The sequence below is a fragment of the Zootermopsis nevadensis genome, unplaced genomic scaffold (genome assembly GCF_977971745.1).
Source record: "Zootermopsis nevadensis isolate Lab colony 2312 unplaced genomic scaffold, Znev_1.0 Znev_ptg000028l, whole genome shotgun sequence".
Taxonomy (NCBI): domain Eukaryota; kingdom Metazoa; phylum Arthropoda; class Insecta; order Blattodea; family Termopsidae; genus Zootermopsis; species Zootermopsis nevadensis.
The window spans coordinates 8,090,345-8,112,682 of NW_028259160.1; the positions used below are offsets into that span (position 1 = coordinate 8,090,345).

The 22,338-nt window shown below is 39.3% G+C and overlaps 1 protein-coding gene across 1 annotated transcript in view; it reads right to left on the reverse strand.

Annotated features, from left to right (window-relative positions):
* Pgant2 (polypeptide N-acetylgalactosaminyltransferase 2) overlaps nucleotides 1–22,338 on the reverse strand; it is a 79,946-nt gene that overhangs the window by 36,801 nt on the left and 20,807 nt on the right. The gene's annotated exons all lie outside the window — the stretch shown is intronic.

Genomic DNA, 22,338 nt, shown 5'->3' on the forward strand with positions numbered 1-22,338 from the left:
ACAAACACGAATGCAGTGAAACTAACGCCGCACACCTCACACTTTCGCATGTCCGCCAAGCCTTTCATTGATGGCAGGGAATTAAAATGCGTGAATATGAAGTATCTGCCTACGGCACAATCAATATCAGGTTTCATGAGATTGTTTCAGAAATTTTATAAAAGGGATACATACACACCACAAGACTAGCTTTCATTACAAAATAAGCATGAGAAAATGAGAAATTATCTTTCCCCACCCAAACGGCAAATCTGGAGACACTCTAAACGAAATTAATGATAAAACTCATCTCGGGTTTTAACACTGATCAGCACTGTTGAATGTTATTGATACTGCACAAAGTCATAACTGCCGTATGCCAAGTCGTTTACGAGAAAAGGTTTCGTTCCAACTGAGCTTCATATAACATGAGAAAACCAACACAATCGAAATTAAATTCGAAGTACAGGTTCCCTGAAAACCTCCGATACAAACACCAAAATAATCATACTTCCACAACATTAGATACTAAATAATGTTTTCAGTTGATACAGCGTCGTTAAATTATCCACATATCAACTATCCCATTGCTTTGAAATAGAAAAATCTAACGCAATGAACTGAATAACTCAATGATCTGCACACATTCATGCCGCCTGCCATGTTTCTTTTTTCTATTTATTTATTTATTTATGTCTTTTAACGACGCTGTCAACAACTCAGACTATATAGCGCTGAATGATTAATGAACTGAAAACATATGGAAAGAATAAGTTGTGAAGTAAATTAAAGTACTATCCTACTATTTGTATGGAGGAATTTGGGATAATCATGCAAATCCTCAGTAAGAATAGCCGGTCTCTGCGTCGAGCTTTGAAAGTGGTGTCTCCCGAATTTGAAGCAGAAATGTTAACCATGCAGCAACGACGTTCGGTGCGTTTGACGTATTGAAAAACTGCGTCCAGTTCTCTCTCACAAACGTTTTGACAACTCAATCTCACAAGCTGTGATTTAAGTTGTTCGTGGGTGGACATTAAATATGGATTTTCTGTCTGCTTTGCAGATACCACAGACATCATTACGTAGTGAAGTCACAATTCACTGGCTTTGCACTCTTCACCTAATATAGTTAAGGCAGCAATTTGTACGAAGATTGTCAAATGCTTACAAAAACAAGACATGGGCACATTTTGAGTGAAGAATCACAAGAGGCAACTGGAATATATTTTTTTAAATTATGATTAGAAAAACAGGTAGTAATGTGATTTGGATTAAACTAGTTCAAGATAAGGACAAATTGTGGGGTTTTGTAACTGTAGTGATGAATCATAGCTCTAACAGTGATGAGATAGCTGTAGAATTAATTTTCATTGACACTCTCAAAAAACAAAAATGTCTGGAGCTGAATCAGCCTATATTTCTAAGCAAGAAACGTCACAGGTTGCATGGGAACGTTTTCATATTATGCAGAGATTCAGAATCCTATTTTTAATGCGTTGTCATGACAACAATATTGCCTGGTCTCTTAGCGACACTCTGCTCTTACATTAACGCCCAATTTACGCCCGTATCGCCAAGTAGGACTGCATGGGGGTGATGTGTACATATTTGGGTCGGTCGTCGTCAGAATCAATACAAAGTAGGGTAATAAAAGTTTAAGCCTGCGTCCATCAGGATCTATGCCTGAAGCTGTCACTTTAAAAATCAATATATTAATATATACAAATCGTTTCGTCAGTGGGCTCTTCTTCTTTTCCTGCATTTAAGTATTATGGCCTGTCCCGATTCAAAAATACTTCTTAAATTATAAATTCCTTCCAACATTTGGTAGAAATCCTTGGGCGGGTCATCAGATCGAAATATGGCCTCTACTACACAACGTAAAACAGAAAAACGCAAACAAACTCCATACCAAGAGTCGGGTTCAAACCCAGGATCGCGACGTTTAGTAGCAGAAGAAAGTTGTATTTTAATTAATTTATTACTTGGACAGATTCTGATTCATTAATCACTGTAGCTTATCTACTTATTTACTGTTGTTGTTGTTGTTGTTATTATTATTATTTTCTCTCAGACAAGCTTCTTCAATCCAGACGTGAGCAAATGTTGCCCCAGGGCTGCACATGACACTCAGAATTTCACTGCGAGCCGTTTCTCAGATACGCACGGGTATTAGGAAGTCATATCAAAGCAGTGATAAACTTCTCATCGACGTTTTTGCAGCCATAAAGTTAAAAATGTAAAAAATCTTCAAGGATAGAGTCATTATTATTATTAAGAAGAAGAAGAAGAAGAACAAGAAGACGCTACTCCTTCGTCATGTCGCTTTTTTCAAAAACTCACTGCATCGTCTGTCGCAGTGTAGCAATTTAAAAACGACAGTCTGCTGTTTCGAGTGTCTTCAGTATGCATGCTGATAACAAACAATATTTTTCATAGGACAAGGTTAGTTTCATTTGGTGTCTCTATTTTTACAGGAGGAAACGAACTATAATAATGCCTAGGCAATGCATCTGCAATCAGAGACGTCTGAAGCGTTTTAACCCTTTCCATGACAAAAGTTAACTAGTAACATTCAATGCTTGTGAAATATAAATTCGTGTATGTCGGAGGAAACTAAAGAGAGGGGCAGTGCAGATGATCGATAATCGAGCAGTGCGCTGTTGAGACAAGACGCGCTCTGTCTGATAACAATATCGCCATCTGAAAAAAGTGTCAACTTAATTTGAGTTCATTAATGGAGCGACACGACGTCCTAAAATTAATGAATGTGAGTTTCACACCTGGTTGAGGCGTGTAGGAGTTGACAAAGTAGCTCAGATTTTCCTACAGGTCCAAATATACACAGGCCTGCTACAAGAACTTAAACAAAACCCACGTCAAAACGCGAAAGCATCTCATGGCCATGAATCATCATCATCACATACCGACACAGCATTTCCTGCCTTTATCATGTACTGGGGTCATTCATTTTATAGCCAGTTCCGGTATATGATTTTCAGTATTAAGAAAATGTGTACTACAGACCATTAACTCCAAGGTGCAGAGTCCTTAAGAAGCTGTATGTTCAGCTTGTCAAGAAATTCTCCGCATATATGGAGCCCAAAATTCATTAATAATAAGCCTGTTTGTATGTCGCCCGAGGAATCACTCCTGTGTGCCTGTAGGTCCACCCCTCCGAAAGCTGGATACGAGTAAACTAAGATTCAGTAAGTATGATTTGAGGTTTTCACAGCGGTGAGTATGAAGATTCAGTACTTCATATCTGCACTGAACATGCCGAATGATTACAGAAAATATTTACATGTTCTTCGAACAAAAAACATAAAATTAAAGCATAAGAGGAAGGTCGTGTCTGGCTGATGATCCGTACGTCATCTTCGAAAGCACTCGACCAATTTAGTTGCATGTGGCACTAAACGCTGTCCCCGAATTTAATTTTCGTGTCTGCCAATAATGACCCTTACTTTCCAAGAAGCCAACATTTCACAAAAGAAAAACTATTCATCATATAAATAGCAAATCTAAAACTTCTTGATGATGGTGAAAAGTCAATTGAATAAAAATTTACTTGGATATTATCCATCGTCTAGTAATAAAACGTAAAAAACGTAAAACGACGTTTCGGAGATGGGGCTCTATTTAATTTGTCCGGAGATAGGGATTAGCTCTATCTAGTGGGCCCAACTGAGTAGGAACCTGAAGACGGAGATAGAGCCCCATCTCCGAAACGTCGTTTTACGTTTTTTACGTTTTATTACTAGACGATGGATAATATACAAGTAAATTTTTATTCAATATAAATAGCAATTTGTACAGACCATCATTTACAGATCGGTTTGAGATACAAAACTTTTATTTGGAACATGTTTCGACATGATAAATATGTAACGAAATGCAGGGAAATAATAAGTGGCCGGCACACACAGCGTGAAACCCAAAGTGATTAGCTTTGAAACGATAAATGTACGAACAACAAGGCAAAATTGCAAAGAACGCATTTGAAAAACACTCGTGTGTGTTGTATCGAATGAATACTTTCATTCTTAATATAAACGCGGGGGCGCTATATGAGGCATTAGACCAATCTAGCCACAAAATTACGAGAAACTGATTCTGGGGACTGCAATTACTGCAACGGGATTACTCTATGAGAAATCCTAATCACGAAACAGATCATAAGAGCCGTGCTGGCGTTGAGAAAGCTTTTGAAAAACCTACACTCCGTGATACTGACGTGTTTAATTTCGAAGCAGGAAATAAGCCAAATGAAACATAAGTCACTATCTAATTTTTCATTCGACACGCTAATTAAACGTATCTACTTGAATGCGTTGTGTATGTGCCCGTGTTACTAATAACAATGATTACACAAGCTGACTGTCGCTGTCCACAAAGAAAATGGCGGGTTAATTATTATTTGTTCGTACAAATTACCTAGTCCAAACTTCAGTAGCAGGTGGCCTGTACAAATTTCCACGATTCGGTACGTCGAAAATGGAGACTCCACATATTTATTCTACTTGTTCATTTTATCCGGCATAATGTAGCTAGGATATAAACCTCAGACCTCAGAGAGCGGAGTCAGGTCCAGATTTAAATAAGACACTGCACAAAGCTAATATAACCGGTAGCGGTGAACAGAGCAGAAGAATTTTATGTTTTCTACAATACAATAAGGCACACAGAGAGGAATAACAAACCAAATTTCAAACTAGTGGAAAATCTTACAGCCATTCCTGCGGAAAATGTTTCATTTTCCAGCTTAGAGTGTAAATTTATTGTTATGATGGCTGGTACGCGGAGACAGCGCAAATGGAGACTCATTTGTTTTACTACTCAACAGAGCACTCGATTATAAGAAACCTCTGAAGTATGAGTCTAATCTGAACAATATTTAAAAATTCAATTTCTACTTCAAATAAAACACAATGCGTCCGCATCACAAAATATCAGTTGGTTAATGTTGGGGACGGAAATAATCGCTGTTAGTTCTGAAAATCATACGAAACCCATAAATACATTCTGTGGTAAATTGCAGTTACTGATTGTTAAAGTATGTGGTATATATAGTTACCACTGGGTTGTAAGGGCTAATATACTTTCATTATCAGAATAAACTGTGACTGTTTCTCCAAAAACCATGAACCAGCTGATCTTTGTAACAGAGAATCTGAATGTGTTTCTTGAAGCCCGGAATTACAATCATCTTCAAAGTTAATTCCGCAAATACAAAAGTGAAACAAGGATATTGCTAAATATTTTATCGCTTTCAGATGTTCATCATCAATAACCAGTTGAGATATGATTCAGTGTAACTTAATTCTCAGTTTGTTCCAAGTTAATTCTTAATTTAACTTTACCCTAAATAACCCACAAATCAAGAAGAGTAACATTACATGACATATTGCACTAAAATATTCACTCTGCAAACCATCAATATTCGTTATCGATGTTCGTCTTTTTGGTACCAAACTAATGCCGTGTGAATTTGTAGGTAGATATATACCCGTCCTTTCACATCCTTCCAATCAACAATACGATGCAGAAACTCTGTATTATTCTTTCTTGAAATGCGACATATTCCTCAACTGTGAAACATTACAACGCGCAACAACACGTGGTCATTTCCTACGTGCAAACTAAACACATTCTATCAAGTGAATCGACAGACACGGACTTTCGCAACTGTGCTTAATGCGCATTCGAGTTAATGAGTAAAACCACGAAACACAAAACTATGTGCAATTAACAAAGCGGCTTTATCCACAGGATTATGCAGGTTGCCACATGAGAGCAGCCCATGGTGACGCGGCATGCCATAAGCATTCATTCATTCGTTCCAACAAACATCAGAGTACAGTGGTTAACACTCGTCCTTCGTTTTCGGGGAAGTCCTCTGATTTCATCTTGGCCCCCTACACGGACAACTATAAGAATTCTCACAATTTTCCATAGACCTTTAGACAAATTCTGGAATTAACCGTAAATATTAAAACTGGCAACGACCATTTCCGTCTACAAACTTCCAAATTCATAAACATTCGGCAAGCAAAGCAACAACAATAACAAGACGGATGTCTTCTGGGTTGTAGCGCCGTGGAGTCTGCTAGTTTACCGACGTTTCAAAGGTTCTTGCTGCCGGAACCTCTGAAATTTTGGTAAACTTCTACCAGAATACATGGCGCACCAACCCTGAAGACAGTCATTTCCATGGCTTGAAAAACCTAAATTTGTTGAATAAATAGCACATTATAACTAAACTGACAGTGTACTGTTATGTTGAATTAGGTTTTTAATAGATCATCTTAAAGACAATAGTTCCAGGACCAAAAACCACCCGAAGTAACCAACAGACCAAATAATCACCGTATTTTCCAGAAGATAATTCTCGAAATTTCCCCCAGATATTTCCCGAAAGACTGGCTACACATAAGTCTATATTTGCTCATGTAAGTACCTGTTACGCTTTCGTGAGGCAGTCCACAACGTAGCAGAAACTTTGTTAAAACTGTACCAAGCTGAAGATATCCGATTAGCGACGTTCTCGCTAATGGACGATCGATTGTTGTTCGCATGAATCACTCCAGTTCAGTCCGCTGGTTCTTGTGTTCGCGAGTTCAAAAATCGCTCTGGACATAACCGTCTTGTGCAGAGATTACTGTCACCGAACCGTCATCAAGGAACAAGGAAACGAATGATAGAACCCAAGGAAAAATTAAACAGGTTCAAGCGTGAAAGAAAGAAAGAAGGATTGTTGCGCATGGCTTCCTGTCCCTTTTGGTCTCAAACATGCTGACTAAACATGCATTCATAGTTCTCGGTCTCATTACGACTTCGGTTTTGCCAGAAAGCCAATGTCAATGACGAACAAAAGGAAATCAAAACACGTTCTACCGGCCGTATCTCCCGGCTTAATGTTGGCTGTGTGTAACTGCACTGCCACGCCCTCAACGGTCAATATGGAAAACCAATTTGCATTTAGATCACCTTGTGGTGTAATTAGCTTATCAGCCGCATGTACAGTGGCGGCGCTATGCATCAGAGACCCAACTTCGAGTCTCGTCTCAAAAGCTCAAATAAAATTGAGACATCTCAAAATTCACTCCGTCGTTTTAAAACCTCCCACTATCTTATGGACCCCAAAGATTCATTTCCAGCAAAAGCTTGTAGTCGTATTCATATTTAGTAATTAAAACAAAATTTCCAATACGTCCAGTAAATGAAATTCAGGACAGAATGACATCAAAAGAATACGTAAGACGTTTTATACCGCGTACAGATATCCTCCGTGTTATAATCACAGAACTGTTGCCAAACATCGCTCCTAATTTAATAATCCCATTCAGAAATGAGCTAGACCAACTTCCCTGATGGATTGGCGATTAATTGGGAAACCACGCTCTCTCTTAGACGCAACAGCAGAACTTATAAATTTAGAATACTGCTGAATAAATTAACAACAAAGAGCCGGACTTGCGTTAACTTCATTCTTTACTGAATTTGACAGCAGAATTCTGAGCGTCGTTGAATGAAACCAAGGGAGAAACTTAATTAGTTGCATATAGATCGAGGCAAAGACTTAACTACTTAAGTACATACAGATCGAATACTCACTCCAAGAGGGCACGTGAGTGGATTTTAACAACACTGTATCAACTGCAGAGATCTTAGCTAATATGAGATGGTATGGTAATTAGAAGTACATCAAGCTTGACCATTATAGGCCTAATTATCGTGTCGCACGTACGATTTGCTAGAGGGTGATAAATGACGCGATCGCCTATCGTCGTCTTCTGGGTTGTGACGCAGCGTGGTGGTTACTGACGTTTGGGAGGAAAGTTTTCAGGGTGAAGTGACGAAGACGTCAGTTTTATAGCCGTCGCTTTGCTTACCCACCATGAATACGTAATGCGGACGAGGAGGAGGTATAACTCCACGCATTCTTAACTTCCGTATCGATGAAGGAGATAGGTCGACTTAACGCCATTGTTGCTTTACCCTCGGGAAAAGAGCCTCTGCTTTTTATTATTCCATGTACGGTTTATTTAACAGCGCTGTCAGTAGCTCAAGATAGCATCGCAACACAGCGTCTCCACCATCACACGAAAAATATGTATGCTTAAGAGTATCCACGCCCGGCGTGGGACTCGAACCACTGTCTGAAGGTGAAGGCGGCTACTAGGACCCTCTATATCGAAACTTATGGCACAGACCTAGCCATCTCCCTGCATTTACCGTAGCAGAGCAAAGGACATGCAAAGAATTGGTTTCAGACATCGCGTTGAGGAAGTAATAGAAGATACTGGCCTTATATCATGTCGAACGAAAGAGTCAATTAATGACGTTTAGATTAGATATACAGTTTACATAATCTAACATTTTTGAGATAATAAACCATCTTTGAAAAAATCATTTTGATTTTTGTTCCTGTCGTATAATGAATTCATATTTTCACACGCGTTCATTTCCAGACTTCCCACAGTTCTTCAACAGTTTTCAGCAGCATGGGGCCAAACCACGTCAGATTCTTCAAAATGGCAAGAATACGAAGGCTGGTAAAAAAAAAAATTAATGGCCTGGGAGATTTTAAACCGCGTCCTCAGCGTTAAACCACTCGTCCACTGCGAACATACCCCTGTTTAGATAACACGCTATCGTAAAGTAAGCTTTTGTAGAGGACAAAAACAGAATCTTAACGCACTGACAACTTCAAGATACACATACAATCGGTGCATTACGCTACGTTACTCCAAGCAGCCCTCGGAACGAAGCCGCAAGAAGCAGTTCAAGTTCCTATCACACTAATAGTCTCTTCCGATGCAAACCCTACGATAACAAAATTACCTAATTAAATTATAATCACATAAATTATTTCAAGAAACTAGATTAAATGAGGGAAACGCGGCGATAATTTTCAAACATGGGGGGGGGGGGGGGGGGGGGGAAAGAGAAACAGCCTAAAACGCTACTTCCTCAAGAGACTGATATTTGTTTTGCAATGCTTGTGAAGGAAATGAGGGAAATTTATCGGCGATAATTAGAAAGTCACAACTGCGAAATGTAAAATATAAGTGGAGAGAATAAAAAAGAAGCAGAAACTTTCGAAGGAGTAAAAAACTGAAACAGCATTAGGCCTAACCAAGACAAATGCATTCGCTACTGCAGACGCAAACAATGAACTGCAGACCTACTGGAACAAGGAATTAAACTCGGCCTTTGAAGAGACTGCGGGACAACTGTGGCCGGACCAACTGTTTGATGACGATGAGTCCTTAAACAATGAGAACACTCACCGGCCGACACAGCATTCCCAGCCCGATTCGCCTTTACTCAGTAGTCCGTAGGGCCAGAATATGAAATTATTTCCAAAATCTAATCCGGACCGGATTCAGAATGCCATCTTTATACAAAGAATATTAAAGGAATGTAACGAAAATCGGACAGTTTTCGTCCGAACAACGTCACTGAAAATGCAAAAAGAAAAACCCGGTCTGAATCAAATTTTGTTAATAAGAATGGAGAACATGTGGGGTATAAACAGAATTCTCCAAAATTTAGGAATGCGTCAGAAAAAGCACGCAAGAGGCTTGTGATCACGTTGTTAGAGGGCGTAACAATTGACAGATGTCAGGCGCGGAAAACCATTAGTTGTGACGTGGCATTGCTATTGGCTCCCACGTGTCGTAAAGACGAGTTCAAACCTAACTGAAGAATGTCAACAGATGGAAACGTTTCAGAACATTTATTTCAGCGATACACTTTTTAAACGAAAAAGGACTACAAATGTGGTGTAACAGAGAACGGTCCTAAATGCGTGATTAATGGCCCACTGCTACATTGTATTAAAAAATAAATTCCATAGGCTCGGACAGCATCTACGCATTCAGGAACTAATTACGCAGTAGAGACCCTTCCCGGAGCAGTCGGTCAAGACGCCTTGTTCAAGACTTGAGATTCTCACGACGGTGAAAATGTCATCGACGTCATTGTGATCTTCTGGGTCGTGACACCGTATAGACGTTTAAGTGGCTGCACAAGAGTCACATCCAAGAAGATCACAATCGACAAGAATTATCTCACTTTTATGGAAACCGTGATCGCAAAAGACCACTACTGGAATATATCCTGTGCCAGTTGAATCAAATGTACATATTTACATTCTATTCCGACCCATTTCAACAAATACTCCCATGTACCCTTAGGTCTCCCTACTGTTTTCTTCTTCAAGTTTCACAACAGAAATACGGTGTAAATTTACTGTATCTCTTATGCGTGTTACATGCCTCGTCTATCTCATCCTTCTTGATCTAAACAAAAGCAGAAATGATAAAGCTCCCCACTGTGTAATGACAAAAAAGCCACACATAAGATACCAAGTTTTGCAAACTTGACAACTAATCTTGCCACCTTTCTTGACTGATTTTTCGGAAAAGTAATTAAGTAACAAAATCCGCATAGAGGCCCGTATATTCAGTTACACTTTCTGGTAGAAAACACGTCGCTACACACAAAATAAATCCTGTTACAAGCCGGGGTTTGCTTGACCTGTATTATTAAAACTCCTTCGCGTAGTGGCGATGACATTTAGTCTGCCATGCCTTTTCTCCAACCTACAGCAGGGCGGCGTACCCTTTAATCGCGCTGCATCAGGACGTCGCTTTATCTGCTTCATTTAGTTATACTCGAAGCCAGTTCGTTCTGCAAAAACGAAAACACGCTCGCTTGAATACCCCTTGTGGTAAATACGATATTGACAATCATAACTGAGGTGTACCACAGTTTTATTGAATACGTCAGAGCAGATTATTACAGCGGTAAAGTGTCCAACTAGCATTCACAAGATACCAGATTCTAATGTCGGCCCAGAAGTCTGCTATAAAAGAGGTCTTAGTCCTTAAAAGGAAATGTTGGATTGGTACCTTAAAGTAATCCACGACGTCTTCATTCCATATTCCTTCCTATTAATTATTCTTAACAGGCAGACTACAAAATATTAGACAGTAAGTAACTTCAATTTATCATAAACTAAGGTCAACGAGAGCCCCTAAAGCATTATGCTAAACAGTTGTAACAAATCTTGAGAGCATCAGAATACGCTTGTACAATGCCGGAAGAGATGCAAGATGATGCACTATTATAAATAGAAGGGGATGAAAAGACGTGGGCCTAGTCACCATCTCAAAATTTTAAAGGACAGACCAAGAAAATGCAAGAAAAAATCCAGAATAACCGGTCTCTGACCGGACATTCAAACCGGGGCCTCAAGAATATGAATCAGGTTAAGAAATTTAAAGTCGACTCAGCTGTACTGATTATTCAGGACCATTAGAACAAACATCAAATCCAACATTTACCTTGGCCTGCACGAAATTTTAGTTGTTGTATTTTATGCACACAAGACGCAATATATCGCCATGACTCGATCGCTTGAGGCTCGTTTGCGTAAACAATTAAAGGTAAGGCAAGAAAGGCCAACGAAGCAGAACACCTAAAAGCAATCGAAGGGAAAGATACAAATATTACTGGGGTCTGAGCCATTGATCTTCAGCAGCGAAGCTAAGTCGACTGGTAAACCTGAAACGCGTCACAGTTGTGAGTACGAGAAAATTGCATTAAAGTTTCACTTCCGCTGACAGAGTGAGATGCTAACCTGTCCATTGCTCCCAATATGACGCGTTATCCTGTTGCTATCAATCACATCAAACTTTTTCTGACGAAGAATTTATAGGTAACCAACAATGCATTTAAATTCAGGTTACCAATTCTCGGAAAATGCTCTGCGGGAATAGAATGGCAATCAATTACACTGGACTTAAAGCGATAGATTTTCCATTAAACATAGGCTATGTAACTGTATATAAGGACAGGAAGCAATATTCTGCTTGCTGTAGAAACCAGAAAACGAAAGAGTGAAGCACATGGCTTCCCTTCAGCATTAAAAAAAGAGAAAAAGAACCACAACAGTAAATTTTATTACAACAGTTGTAAATTTTATTCGTGTAAGGTATTTTAACTTATATATTATGAAGCTGCAAAACAGAACGATTTTCAAACCATTACGAAACGCAGCGGCCGAATGGTCACAGGTCGTGTTTCGTCTTCGGGAGGTCCCAGGTTCAAATCTCAGCCCGGAGATCGGCTATCCTAATTGATATTCTCCAAGTCCCTCCAGGGAAATTCCGGTATTATACACTGAATAAAATCACATCTCCGTTCCAAATACTTTCCAATTCGTTAATGAATCCATCATTCAATTTTATACAGCCTGAGATAATGACACCATCATTAAATAAACCAGAAATAAATATGCAAAGAAATAACATGTTTGAAAAATTTGAATAAACTGTTGAGTCTAACCGCACTGCAGATATATCTGTATGGCTTAATGTTAAGAGCTTGTGGTAAAATACAAGACGAATTTTGAGTACCATTAGTGTTACACATTTCCGCATTTCGTGTGAATTCAAAGAGAAACAAAGATATGAAGTTAGCGACAGAAAGGAAAGGGCATTCCAGCTTACTTCATGATTTATGTAATTGAGTGAACCGTACGCGACATACAGTTTGCATCATAGAACTGCACACACGCCCCGTCGGTATTCATTACGCACGAATGGCTTCTAACTGCATACGTACATGCAACACTAAGAACATAGAAGAATAGCTCTTTTACTTTGGCCCGAAAGGACACTTCAAACTTACGCTGTTTCTCTGATACCACGGGCAGCAGTAGCTCATCTACATGATTCAACGACTTCGAATATTTCACTTAATCAAATTAAAGGCTTGTCTTCATTTTCACATTGTATTCCCCTACCTTTCTTCGCTTGAAAGACGCAAAAAAGCAACTGGATAGGACAGTTTTAAAAAACAAACACGGAATAAAATTCCTACTGAATTGTAATCTTTCATTTCAGGATTATCTCAAACTCACAGTTGTTTACCGGTTCCCAATAACAACCCAATTTATCACCAGCCCAACATTATAGAGTCAAATGATCTTGGGGGAGTAATTCTGATATCGACAGACTCAACCCAGTGCTTGTAACGCTATACGGTTATGTGACAGTCGTCTCAGTAGTCTGACTTCGGGACCGACAATGCTTATTTCCAGACAAAACACTTTTTTCTTCAATATTACTTCCAGATTTATTTTCAGTTTTACATAATCCAGGGTTCCTGTAGCAGCCACACCATTACGCGTCTACTTCATGCACTGAATATAAATAACATAAAATATAAAATGAAACCAAAAATAATTCGTTTTCACAACAAGCAAACTCGTGCAAACAACGATGATTAAATTTCCTGTCCCAGATCGAAACATCTTGTACACTAACGCTTTATACCTCGATTTTCTTTTGTAGGATTACAGACGGTGCTGCTAAGAGGATTATGAAATTCAAAAGCCTACTGAACGATGAGGCGATGTGACGTATTCTGGAAAAGCTTCAGAGATTCTGTCGGCAGATTTTCTAAATTCGTAGCGGGCAACACACATAATGCTTCAGACATTAAGCTGCATTAGCCTCACGTGGGCTCCACAGTATTTAAACTTCGATTCCTGCTTCTAAGGAAACACACAGTAACTCCGGTACAAATGTCTTTCAGTTGCCTTAATGATGTTTAAGGAAACAATCGGCGTTTACTTCAAAACTACAATTTTACCTGCAGTTTTGTATGAGTGAGAAACTTCGTCTCTTACGTTAAGGGGAAAACGCGGAGTAAGGATGTTCGAGAGGGCCAAAGACGGACCAAGTGACGGGAAACTAATGGGGAGGGGGTTCCATAATTGTGCTTTCCACCAAATATTATTCAGACGACCAAAACAAGGAGGTTGAGATGGGCGGGGAATGTAGCGAGCGTACAAAATTTTGATCGGAAAGCATGAAAGAAAGAGACCACGGAAGACCCACGAATAGATTGGAAGACAATATTAAAATGGACCTTAGGAAAATAAGGTCTAAGAGTATAGATTGAACTCATGTGGCTCAGAATAGGGGCCGATGGCGGGCTAGTGAACCTGATAAACAACATTCAGGTTCCATAAAAAGAGTGAAATTGTCTAGCTAAGTGTACTATCAGTTCATCAAAAACGACTCTGCACCGTGGAGTTTACTTCAGAATCAAAATCTCTAAATATTTTCTTGATTACTGAACACTGCAGCAGTTGATATTCGTCCACTTTTGTGGGTGATGGACCAATTAGATGTAGGCTGTACTCCTGAAGTTTCAGATACAATTCATACCTCCATTTTCAAGGAGATGTGACTACCCAATTGTCCTAATTAATTCAATCGATCAAAATCCTTCTTTACAAGCTGACAGTCGCTCAGCTCAGCTGGTCAAGAAAATTCTGGGCTCGTTGCAATGTTCACACGAACCCCGAAGATATTTACAGGTACACGGCGCAGTAAACAATTACAGGCCTATAAGACGCAAAATCACAGGTTATATCGGTAAGCTGTAATATGGTGGACGAAGAATGAAGGACCCCGAGAAAAATATTCGACATTTTATAAAAACGCCCATACGTGTAGAGTGCAGGCGTTCTTTACGAGGACCATATTCGGGTGTGGCAAAGTGCGCACAGGCATAATGCCAAACCTAGGTGGGGTATTACACACACGTTAGAAACTGCATCATGTCTACACTAAAAACGAAGTAGTCCGTACGTATTTCATACCTTATAGGCCTATGTATATTTGAGAACCTGGGCCAATGGATCGTATTCAGGATGAAAGGATTACACAGAACTGTTCGACCAGACGCTAGCAAAGACAGGAAAAGTACCGAAATGCCGTGCTGGAAAACTCGGTTCATACACCTGCTCGAAATTGAACTTGCGATGGGAGACAGCGGACACCACATTAATATTCATTTTTATGCCGACGCCATTTTCCACGATTTGAGCAGCAGCAGCAGTGCATGAATTTACAGCAGAGCTGTGGAGAGGGTTTCAGTTCCTGAGCACAAAACTCACTCTGAACAAAGAATATATCGCCCGAACTAACTAACTAACTAAACTTCAACATATGCCACCTTATTTTCCGTATTTTCAAGAACTATAAATTAAAAATAAACAGCATTATTATGTTACTTGTTTATACGAGTGTAAAACTTGGACTACCTCTTTAAGGGAAGAACTTCCTCCAGATTTATGCAGTTTCAGAGCAGTGTTAATGAGAATAATTCAAACCTAACGTACGCTAAATGAAGAAATAAAGTAGAATGGAGAATATGGAGCTTAACGATCTCTGATCTATTTTGTGTAGCGTTAGGAAGCTTAAATCGAGAAGCCTGAAATAAGCTGCTATTTGCCATGTACGTAAAAATATGAAATGCACATAAGAATTTTGTTTAGAAGTTCCAAGGAAAGAGGCCCCTTGGAAACAGGTCGGAGAATATCGTTAAATACTTCTATGCTAAATTCTATTCATAAAAATGCTGTTCATATAGGCCCAACTGGTTTACAACTTTCAATGACCAAAGGTTACATATAATTTGAATTAACAAACAAAAGGGAAGAGAAGTACTTTTACATCATTAAACAAAAAGGTGGTTCAGAATTGAAAATGACAACGTTCCTGGACGATAAATCTCGTTCGTAGCGCGGAAGGGGTTAAAATGCCAAGATGTGAACTCCGCCGACTCGGCTCAAAACTAGTCTCTGACGTGTTTCTGTTAACAAACTGATTATCTTTCAGATTTCATAACAAGAGGAACTTAACCGTGAACTGCCGTGAGTGGCAAGCGAGATTCGGGCGCTTCAAGGACATCGATATAAAGCTAATTTGCACTTTTCACACACCCAGATCACACCTTCAGAACCTGTTTTCCTAAAATCCAACTACATTTTATAGTCTCATCTCCGCCTAGTTTTCACAAGTGACCTCTTTTCTTAGGTTACCCAATCAGAATATAGTAGGTATATATTTCTTCTTCTTGACCCACAGAATCGATAGTAGTAATTAAATCGACGGGGCAGAGTCCTACTTGAGAAACCCGCAAACGCTTAGTTGGTCAACAAATTCCCTGTCCTTTATGAGATTGAAAGGTTCGTTACCATTTTCACAAAAGCCTATCCTGAGCCAGCTTAATTCAGTCAGTATCATCTCTCCCTGTTTCTATAAGATTAATTTTAATCAGATCCATCTCCGCTTAGATTTCTCAAGAGACATTTCCCGATTGTAATTTTGGTCTCTGACATGGACGCCTGGATAGTACCTTAAATCAGGCCACGGCAGGTTCCTTTCTTCCAAATTCTTACTCAATAATCAACTTATAATAAATAAATACGAAAATAATTAAATAGATAGCAATACTATCATATCTGGAAACGGAGCCTTTGTGGGAACATCAGCGGTATTCCTTTAGTGAGATTTCAAAATAAAGACTTGGCAACAACACGAAACATTTTGGCGTGACGATAACAGTTGAATTACTGTAAATTAATGGGTCTAATTTGTATGATGACATATTTTAAATTACAAGTCGTATCAAGACTACAAGGTGGTAACACATCAAAATTATGAACTGCGCAACGCAACGTCGAGTTGCTTTATTGCTCGCCACGAACCGTAGCAAAAGTTCATTATACCATGATTCCATACAGTTTCATAGCCGAGCTATGAACAAACGACCGGGAGACTTTCCCCACAATTACTGTAACACTCTCGATTACTGACTGACATTAAGTCTGGTGATGACTCGGTCACTTTCTAAAGATTTTGCAGCCTACAGCTCTGAATTACCGCGAGATCAGACACGAAGAAGAATGCTTCTTTCTTAATTTAACAACGCTCAACTGCATTTAGGGGAAACGGTCTATTAAGAACATTAGTGGATTTCCTGAATACCTAAAGGAAGCCGCAGAGATATTACTGCAACCTTAAAACAGGCCACAACATAATCTTCTCATCCGGGTTCAATCCTGGATGATATAAAATGAGATTCGTGGTGGACGAAGTGGAACTGTAGAAAGTTTCCTCTCCGAGTTTTTCGGTATTCCCCTGTTAATCGTCATTCTACCACTGCTCCATATTCATCTATCACCGCTCCATGAGGTGTGCGAGAGCCCTGACCAAGCAGCAGATTATCATACCCTCGATCGTAAGTTAGGCGCTTCATCTCCGACCAAACATTTGAATGATCTCGGAGTAAAGTTTATTAAGTTCTAAATGAGCTCTCGAAATATTTATAACAGAAAATAATTGTGGTTAAGTGCAGTAACTTTAGAAATATGCCGTACATCAGAAAAAACGGCGTATCATTGTGTGCCATCAAAAGAAGAAGGTGTATGTAAGCACAGGCCTTGGGCACAGTTAGAAGAAACGTGCTTGCTGCCTCCATAATCGGGGAGACCACCCTAATGATGGATGCAGCAAGGACCTCTGAAACGTCAGTAAACTTCTACCAGACTACACGGTGCAACAACCCAGAAGACAGATATCTTCAGTTAGAAACGTATTTTTTAAAATAATTACACTGTAGTAAGAAAGATGTTCTGATGGCTTTTACACGTGAAATTAAACACTGCCATTCTGGAAAAAATACTGGTATATTTTTGTGTAAAAGCACCAAAGAAACTTCTATCCCCTCCCGTTTCTCTGTCACGCCTCTGTACCTGCAACATACAGCATATACATAGACCAACAAATCAATCTTCTTCCTAAGACGTTTCCACTTTATGTGGTATCAATAACTTTCGTAAAATATGGCTCCGAACTGGAAGGGTGCAATTTTAATTCAGGCAAGAGCGGTAGAATTTTTCTCCATCCACCTCCTAGCTAATGGGCGCAGCGGGATCTTTTAGGCGGCCGAGCGACCGGAACGTCAAGCTGATATGAATTTAGTTCAGAGATGCAGAAAGCATGGATATAGGCCCCCACGTCCGTTATACAATTATATGGCGTGGTGACTGGACAAAGAAACAACTTTACCTTCACTTTTACTGCAGATTTATGGCGAGGTAAATATGAGAGTCTGAAATGAAAAGCATTTGAAAACAAAAGTAAATGAGGCAGAAGCGTGACGATAGACCTATAGAAAGGTAAGGAAACCTTGTTTACATAGCAAAGTGCATCGCGGTAATTTCATGTGGTAACAACATTCACCAGTACAGTACTGCTCGTACGTGCAGCCCAAATTAGACCAGAATGACACAGGTCATCGCAGCGGCAACTAATTCTGTGTCAGAAGCCAACGACAACTAGAAAACGTACTGACAAACTAACTAAATTAATTTACACGTTTCCTCCAATAATTAAAAATTATAAATTTTCTACTAAACAAAAAAAATCATTACTGAATCACAAAAACCCGATATTAGGCAGTATCCTTAAACAATTTAATCCACTTCACATATTTACAAAATATTTATCCAAAATTCGTTTCAATTTTGTTCTCGAACGTGCAATTCTTGATTCTTATACCGTGTGGTTCTATATGTAGTTATCAACGTTCGAAGGGACGTATCAGCGCCGTCTTCAGTGTATTTAAATACCACAATCTACAGGGCATTGAAATTAATTACCACAACTTGTATGCGAATCTATAATTTCCCAAAGAAATTTCAAATTTTAACCACGTCAAGTCGTCTGTAGTGTATCCTGAAGATGAAGTTTTTTTCCTCCGAAACATTTCTAACCCTCGTGCAAGACTGTACGACGTCACAAACCAGGAAAGCATAATCCAAACCTCAAATCTCTTCGCCTAATTCATATTCTCCTTCAATCAACGACCAAGGTTCTTTGACATGCCCCTTCCTTTCAGGTTTTACGTCCAAAATATTGTATGAGTTTCATGTCTGCCCCACACGTTACATTATCCGCACATAAAAAACTTTCTTTATTCAACTACAAGAGCCAGTAACACCAAAATTAACAACGAACACAAAATTAGAAAAGACCGTTCTTCTTACAGGGCGATTCGGATCCCAGCACGATATGTTTTCCTACAAGGAGATCTGGGTTCGATCGCACGAGACAGAATTTCGTCGAGTTCAATAACCTGTTATAAGCAAGGAAGAAGATCTCGCATTCCAGTCACTTTCAGTGGCCCAGATTTAAAGTGGGTGAACCAAAAGCCAATGCAAAGTTGAGCAAAAGGGAAAGCAGAAACAGTTCCTTCAAAGATGAGTAATGATAATTCGATGTTGTATTAATGTGATGATTCAACTGCTTTGGGTCCAATTACAGAAACGGCACATGGGGAGAAGTGAAAAGAAATGCACAACAAACACATAGTAGCAATAAAAAAGATACCTTGATCCAAATAATCAGGAAGGTTTTGCTACTGATAAAGGATATACGACTGACAGAAAGATAATAAGTATTAAGAGTTGATAAAACAATCTTACTAAAGCATAAAACGACGTCAACAGTAGTCTGTAACACATCTGATGGACAATTCTTACAAAACGAAAAAGGCCTACAGCGAAACATGGGAAAATCCCTCAATTATGTAGTTCTTAGAAGCACAAACGAAATTGTACCATATAAAACCCGCCAATATAAGATCATATATTGGAGTACGCCGTATAGAGATTAAAAATCAGAAAGAAACATAATTATATTCAAATTAATTGTGAAATATGCGACGAACTTATAGACCCTTACTTCAAATAATAAGTAACTCAAATAATAATGGTAAAAATAGTTCATTTTCTTGTCAAACAGTAAAGCTAGGCGAGTGGTCAGCTTCGCGCTACGTCAAGGAATGATCCCCGGTATCCACTGGACAGGAGGACCCTCGAGCCGGTCTGGACGTAGCGGCGAAGAGACAGATCCCTGTCCCTACCGGAAACAGAACACCGTTCACAAAGCCGAGAGCCATTCACTTTTGTAACTGAACTATGGGGGCTAATAATTAACAACAGGTGATTTGTGCAACTCATTCATTTCCCTTTCGTTTCTTCCTTTCAGAGGGCCGTGACGTGTGGCTGTGGCTGCAATGAGGCGGTCCAGATCTCCCCGTTGTGTAACAGAACACTACTGATGACATTTACTGGAATTCAGGTTACGGTACTGAAGGAATTGCATCACAATGAACAACGCTTTAAAACAGTTATAATGGCATTGGAGCTTCTTCAAGGTGAACATGTAAGATTCGACGAAAAAGCGACTTTCGATTGTCTCTGTAATAACACTTTCACAGACCTTCGCTCTGCTGCTTTTCTCGTGATCTCCATGGAAACAGCACGACGTTGTATTCTACTTTCAGTTCAGCACCTCCAACAGACAGCCCAAGTTTAACAATCGAAGTTTCAGGAAGATATTTGCGGGATCACTAACGGTATTGCTGCTTGGTCCCTTAACGACGTTTTAACAGTTTTATATTAGCCTATAGCACTGAAGGAAAAAAAATATTATGCATTCTGAATCGGGAGTGACAAAAAGTGATAGTGGAACCACGGTTCCGGAGAATTAGACGTAAATACGTCTATACGGAAAGGAAGTTTATATATTGGCTTTATTCTAAATATTTCCTTTATACCCGCTTTACAATGAGTAAAGTTTGGTTAAGACTTTGCTTATTTAACTTGAATTAGTTACGCTTAAGATGGGTCTGTGGTAGCTGAATGTAATGTAAAGTAATGTAAGGTAAGGTAAGGTTATTATTATTATTATTATTTAGTGTTCTGTCTGACGACAGGTCCATATGAACAGGATCCTTCCATCCTTTTCTCGGACTGGGACCTGTTCATATACGTTCTTGGCAGATGATCCAGAAGTGGTTTGCCATTGCCTTCTTCTGTGTGTGAATGGAGTAATTGTTTGGATACCACGGAGAAACCGGGAAAGCCCCGGAGGAAAACTCCGTGTTGCCTAGACCACGGCCTTGCCCAACACAAGTTATAAATAAATTTATAGGTAACAACAATGCTAAGTAAACAGATAACGTTTCCTAGGTAACAATGCCGAGTAAACAATTGACGTTTGCTAGGTAACAATAATACCGAGTATACAATTGACGTAAACAATTAACATAACAATGCAGTTACACTTTTTCCTTTCACTTTTTCGTTTCACTTTTTGCCGAATGACACTGGCCCTAAAATATAGACGTATTTACGTCAAAAACAAACCAGTGTTGGCCTATTTGAAAGTACTATCCCAACATTAGTCTGGGAGTTGTTAGAAAGCAAAAGCAACCTCAGTAAGTCCACGCATTTCAATGGCAGAACCCGAATATAAAAAATTTCCCTGCCCGATCATATATTATTACAGCACAATATTATGCAGTGTTTGTGTTTACCAGACTGCTTATTTGCTTTTGGAGCGATGTAAGCGGATACCATCGGATGCCAAGTGGCTTCTTCAAAACGTTTAACAGTGAATTTCATGTGGACTGTCAACTACAGAGAATAAACTTGTAAATAAACATCGGATGATCTTGATAAGCAACGGCTACCCACTATACATTACTAAAGAAATCTGTCAATACTTTATTAAGATGACCATTATGTTATTTTATATTCAAGCTGACCTAATTAGACACACAGTGAGATTTAAGGTTCTCACGGCGGAGAGTTTGAAGATGGCTGTCTATTTGGGATGCTGCGCCTGACGGAAATTCACAGACGTTAATCGCCCTGATGATGGAGGCAGCAATCACCTCTGAAAGCTCGGCAAAACTACCTAACTACACGGTGCAACAACCGAGAAAAAATTATAACAAGGTGGCCATGCAAAATACAGACTTCGCTTTCGGCATGAAGGCGACAGGTCAGAGAATACAAGCAGTACCATTTTGTATGCAGGCAGACCACAAAGATCGGACTACTTAGGAATTTTGCATGAAATGTTTTTATCTGTTAGACTCGCCGTAAAGAAAGAGGCACTTCAAGGAAACCAGGCGCCATAAGTTCCAATCAGAACTTCTTGTTTCAAAGTTATTCTCTCGTATTTATGATGGTTGTAAGAACAAAGCTGCGTTTCAAATCACTCTCAGACATACACAAAGAGAGAGACTCGGACAGTATCTGCACGTTACTTACGAATATTTCAGTGCATAAATATGCCGTGAGAAAAAAATGCTACGAAAAACTGCACGTTTGATAACAAATAACGTGGATGAAAGTCTTCACTAACCAATAAACCAAACGTCAGGGTATAGTGATTAAAACTCTTGCTATGTATTCGGGAGGTCGCGGTGTCATCTCAGCCCGGAGAAAAGCTACCCTACTGAGGATTTTTGGGTCTTTCCTCAGTCCTTCCAAGCACACACGGAATTTTATATTAAATTAGGAGAGTACCACTTTCTTCTACAACTTTTCCAATTCATCAATTACCTTATCATCCGACTCCATATGGCCTGAGACATAGACATTGTCGTTAAATAAACCCCACATAA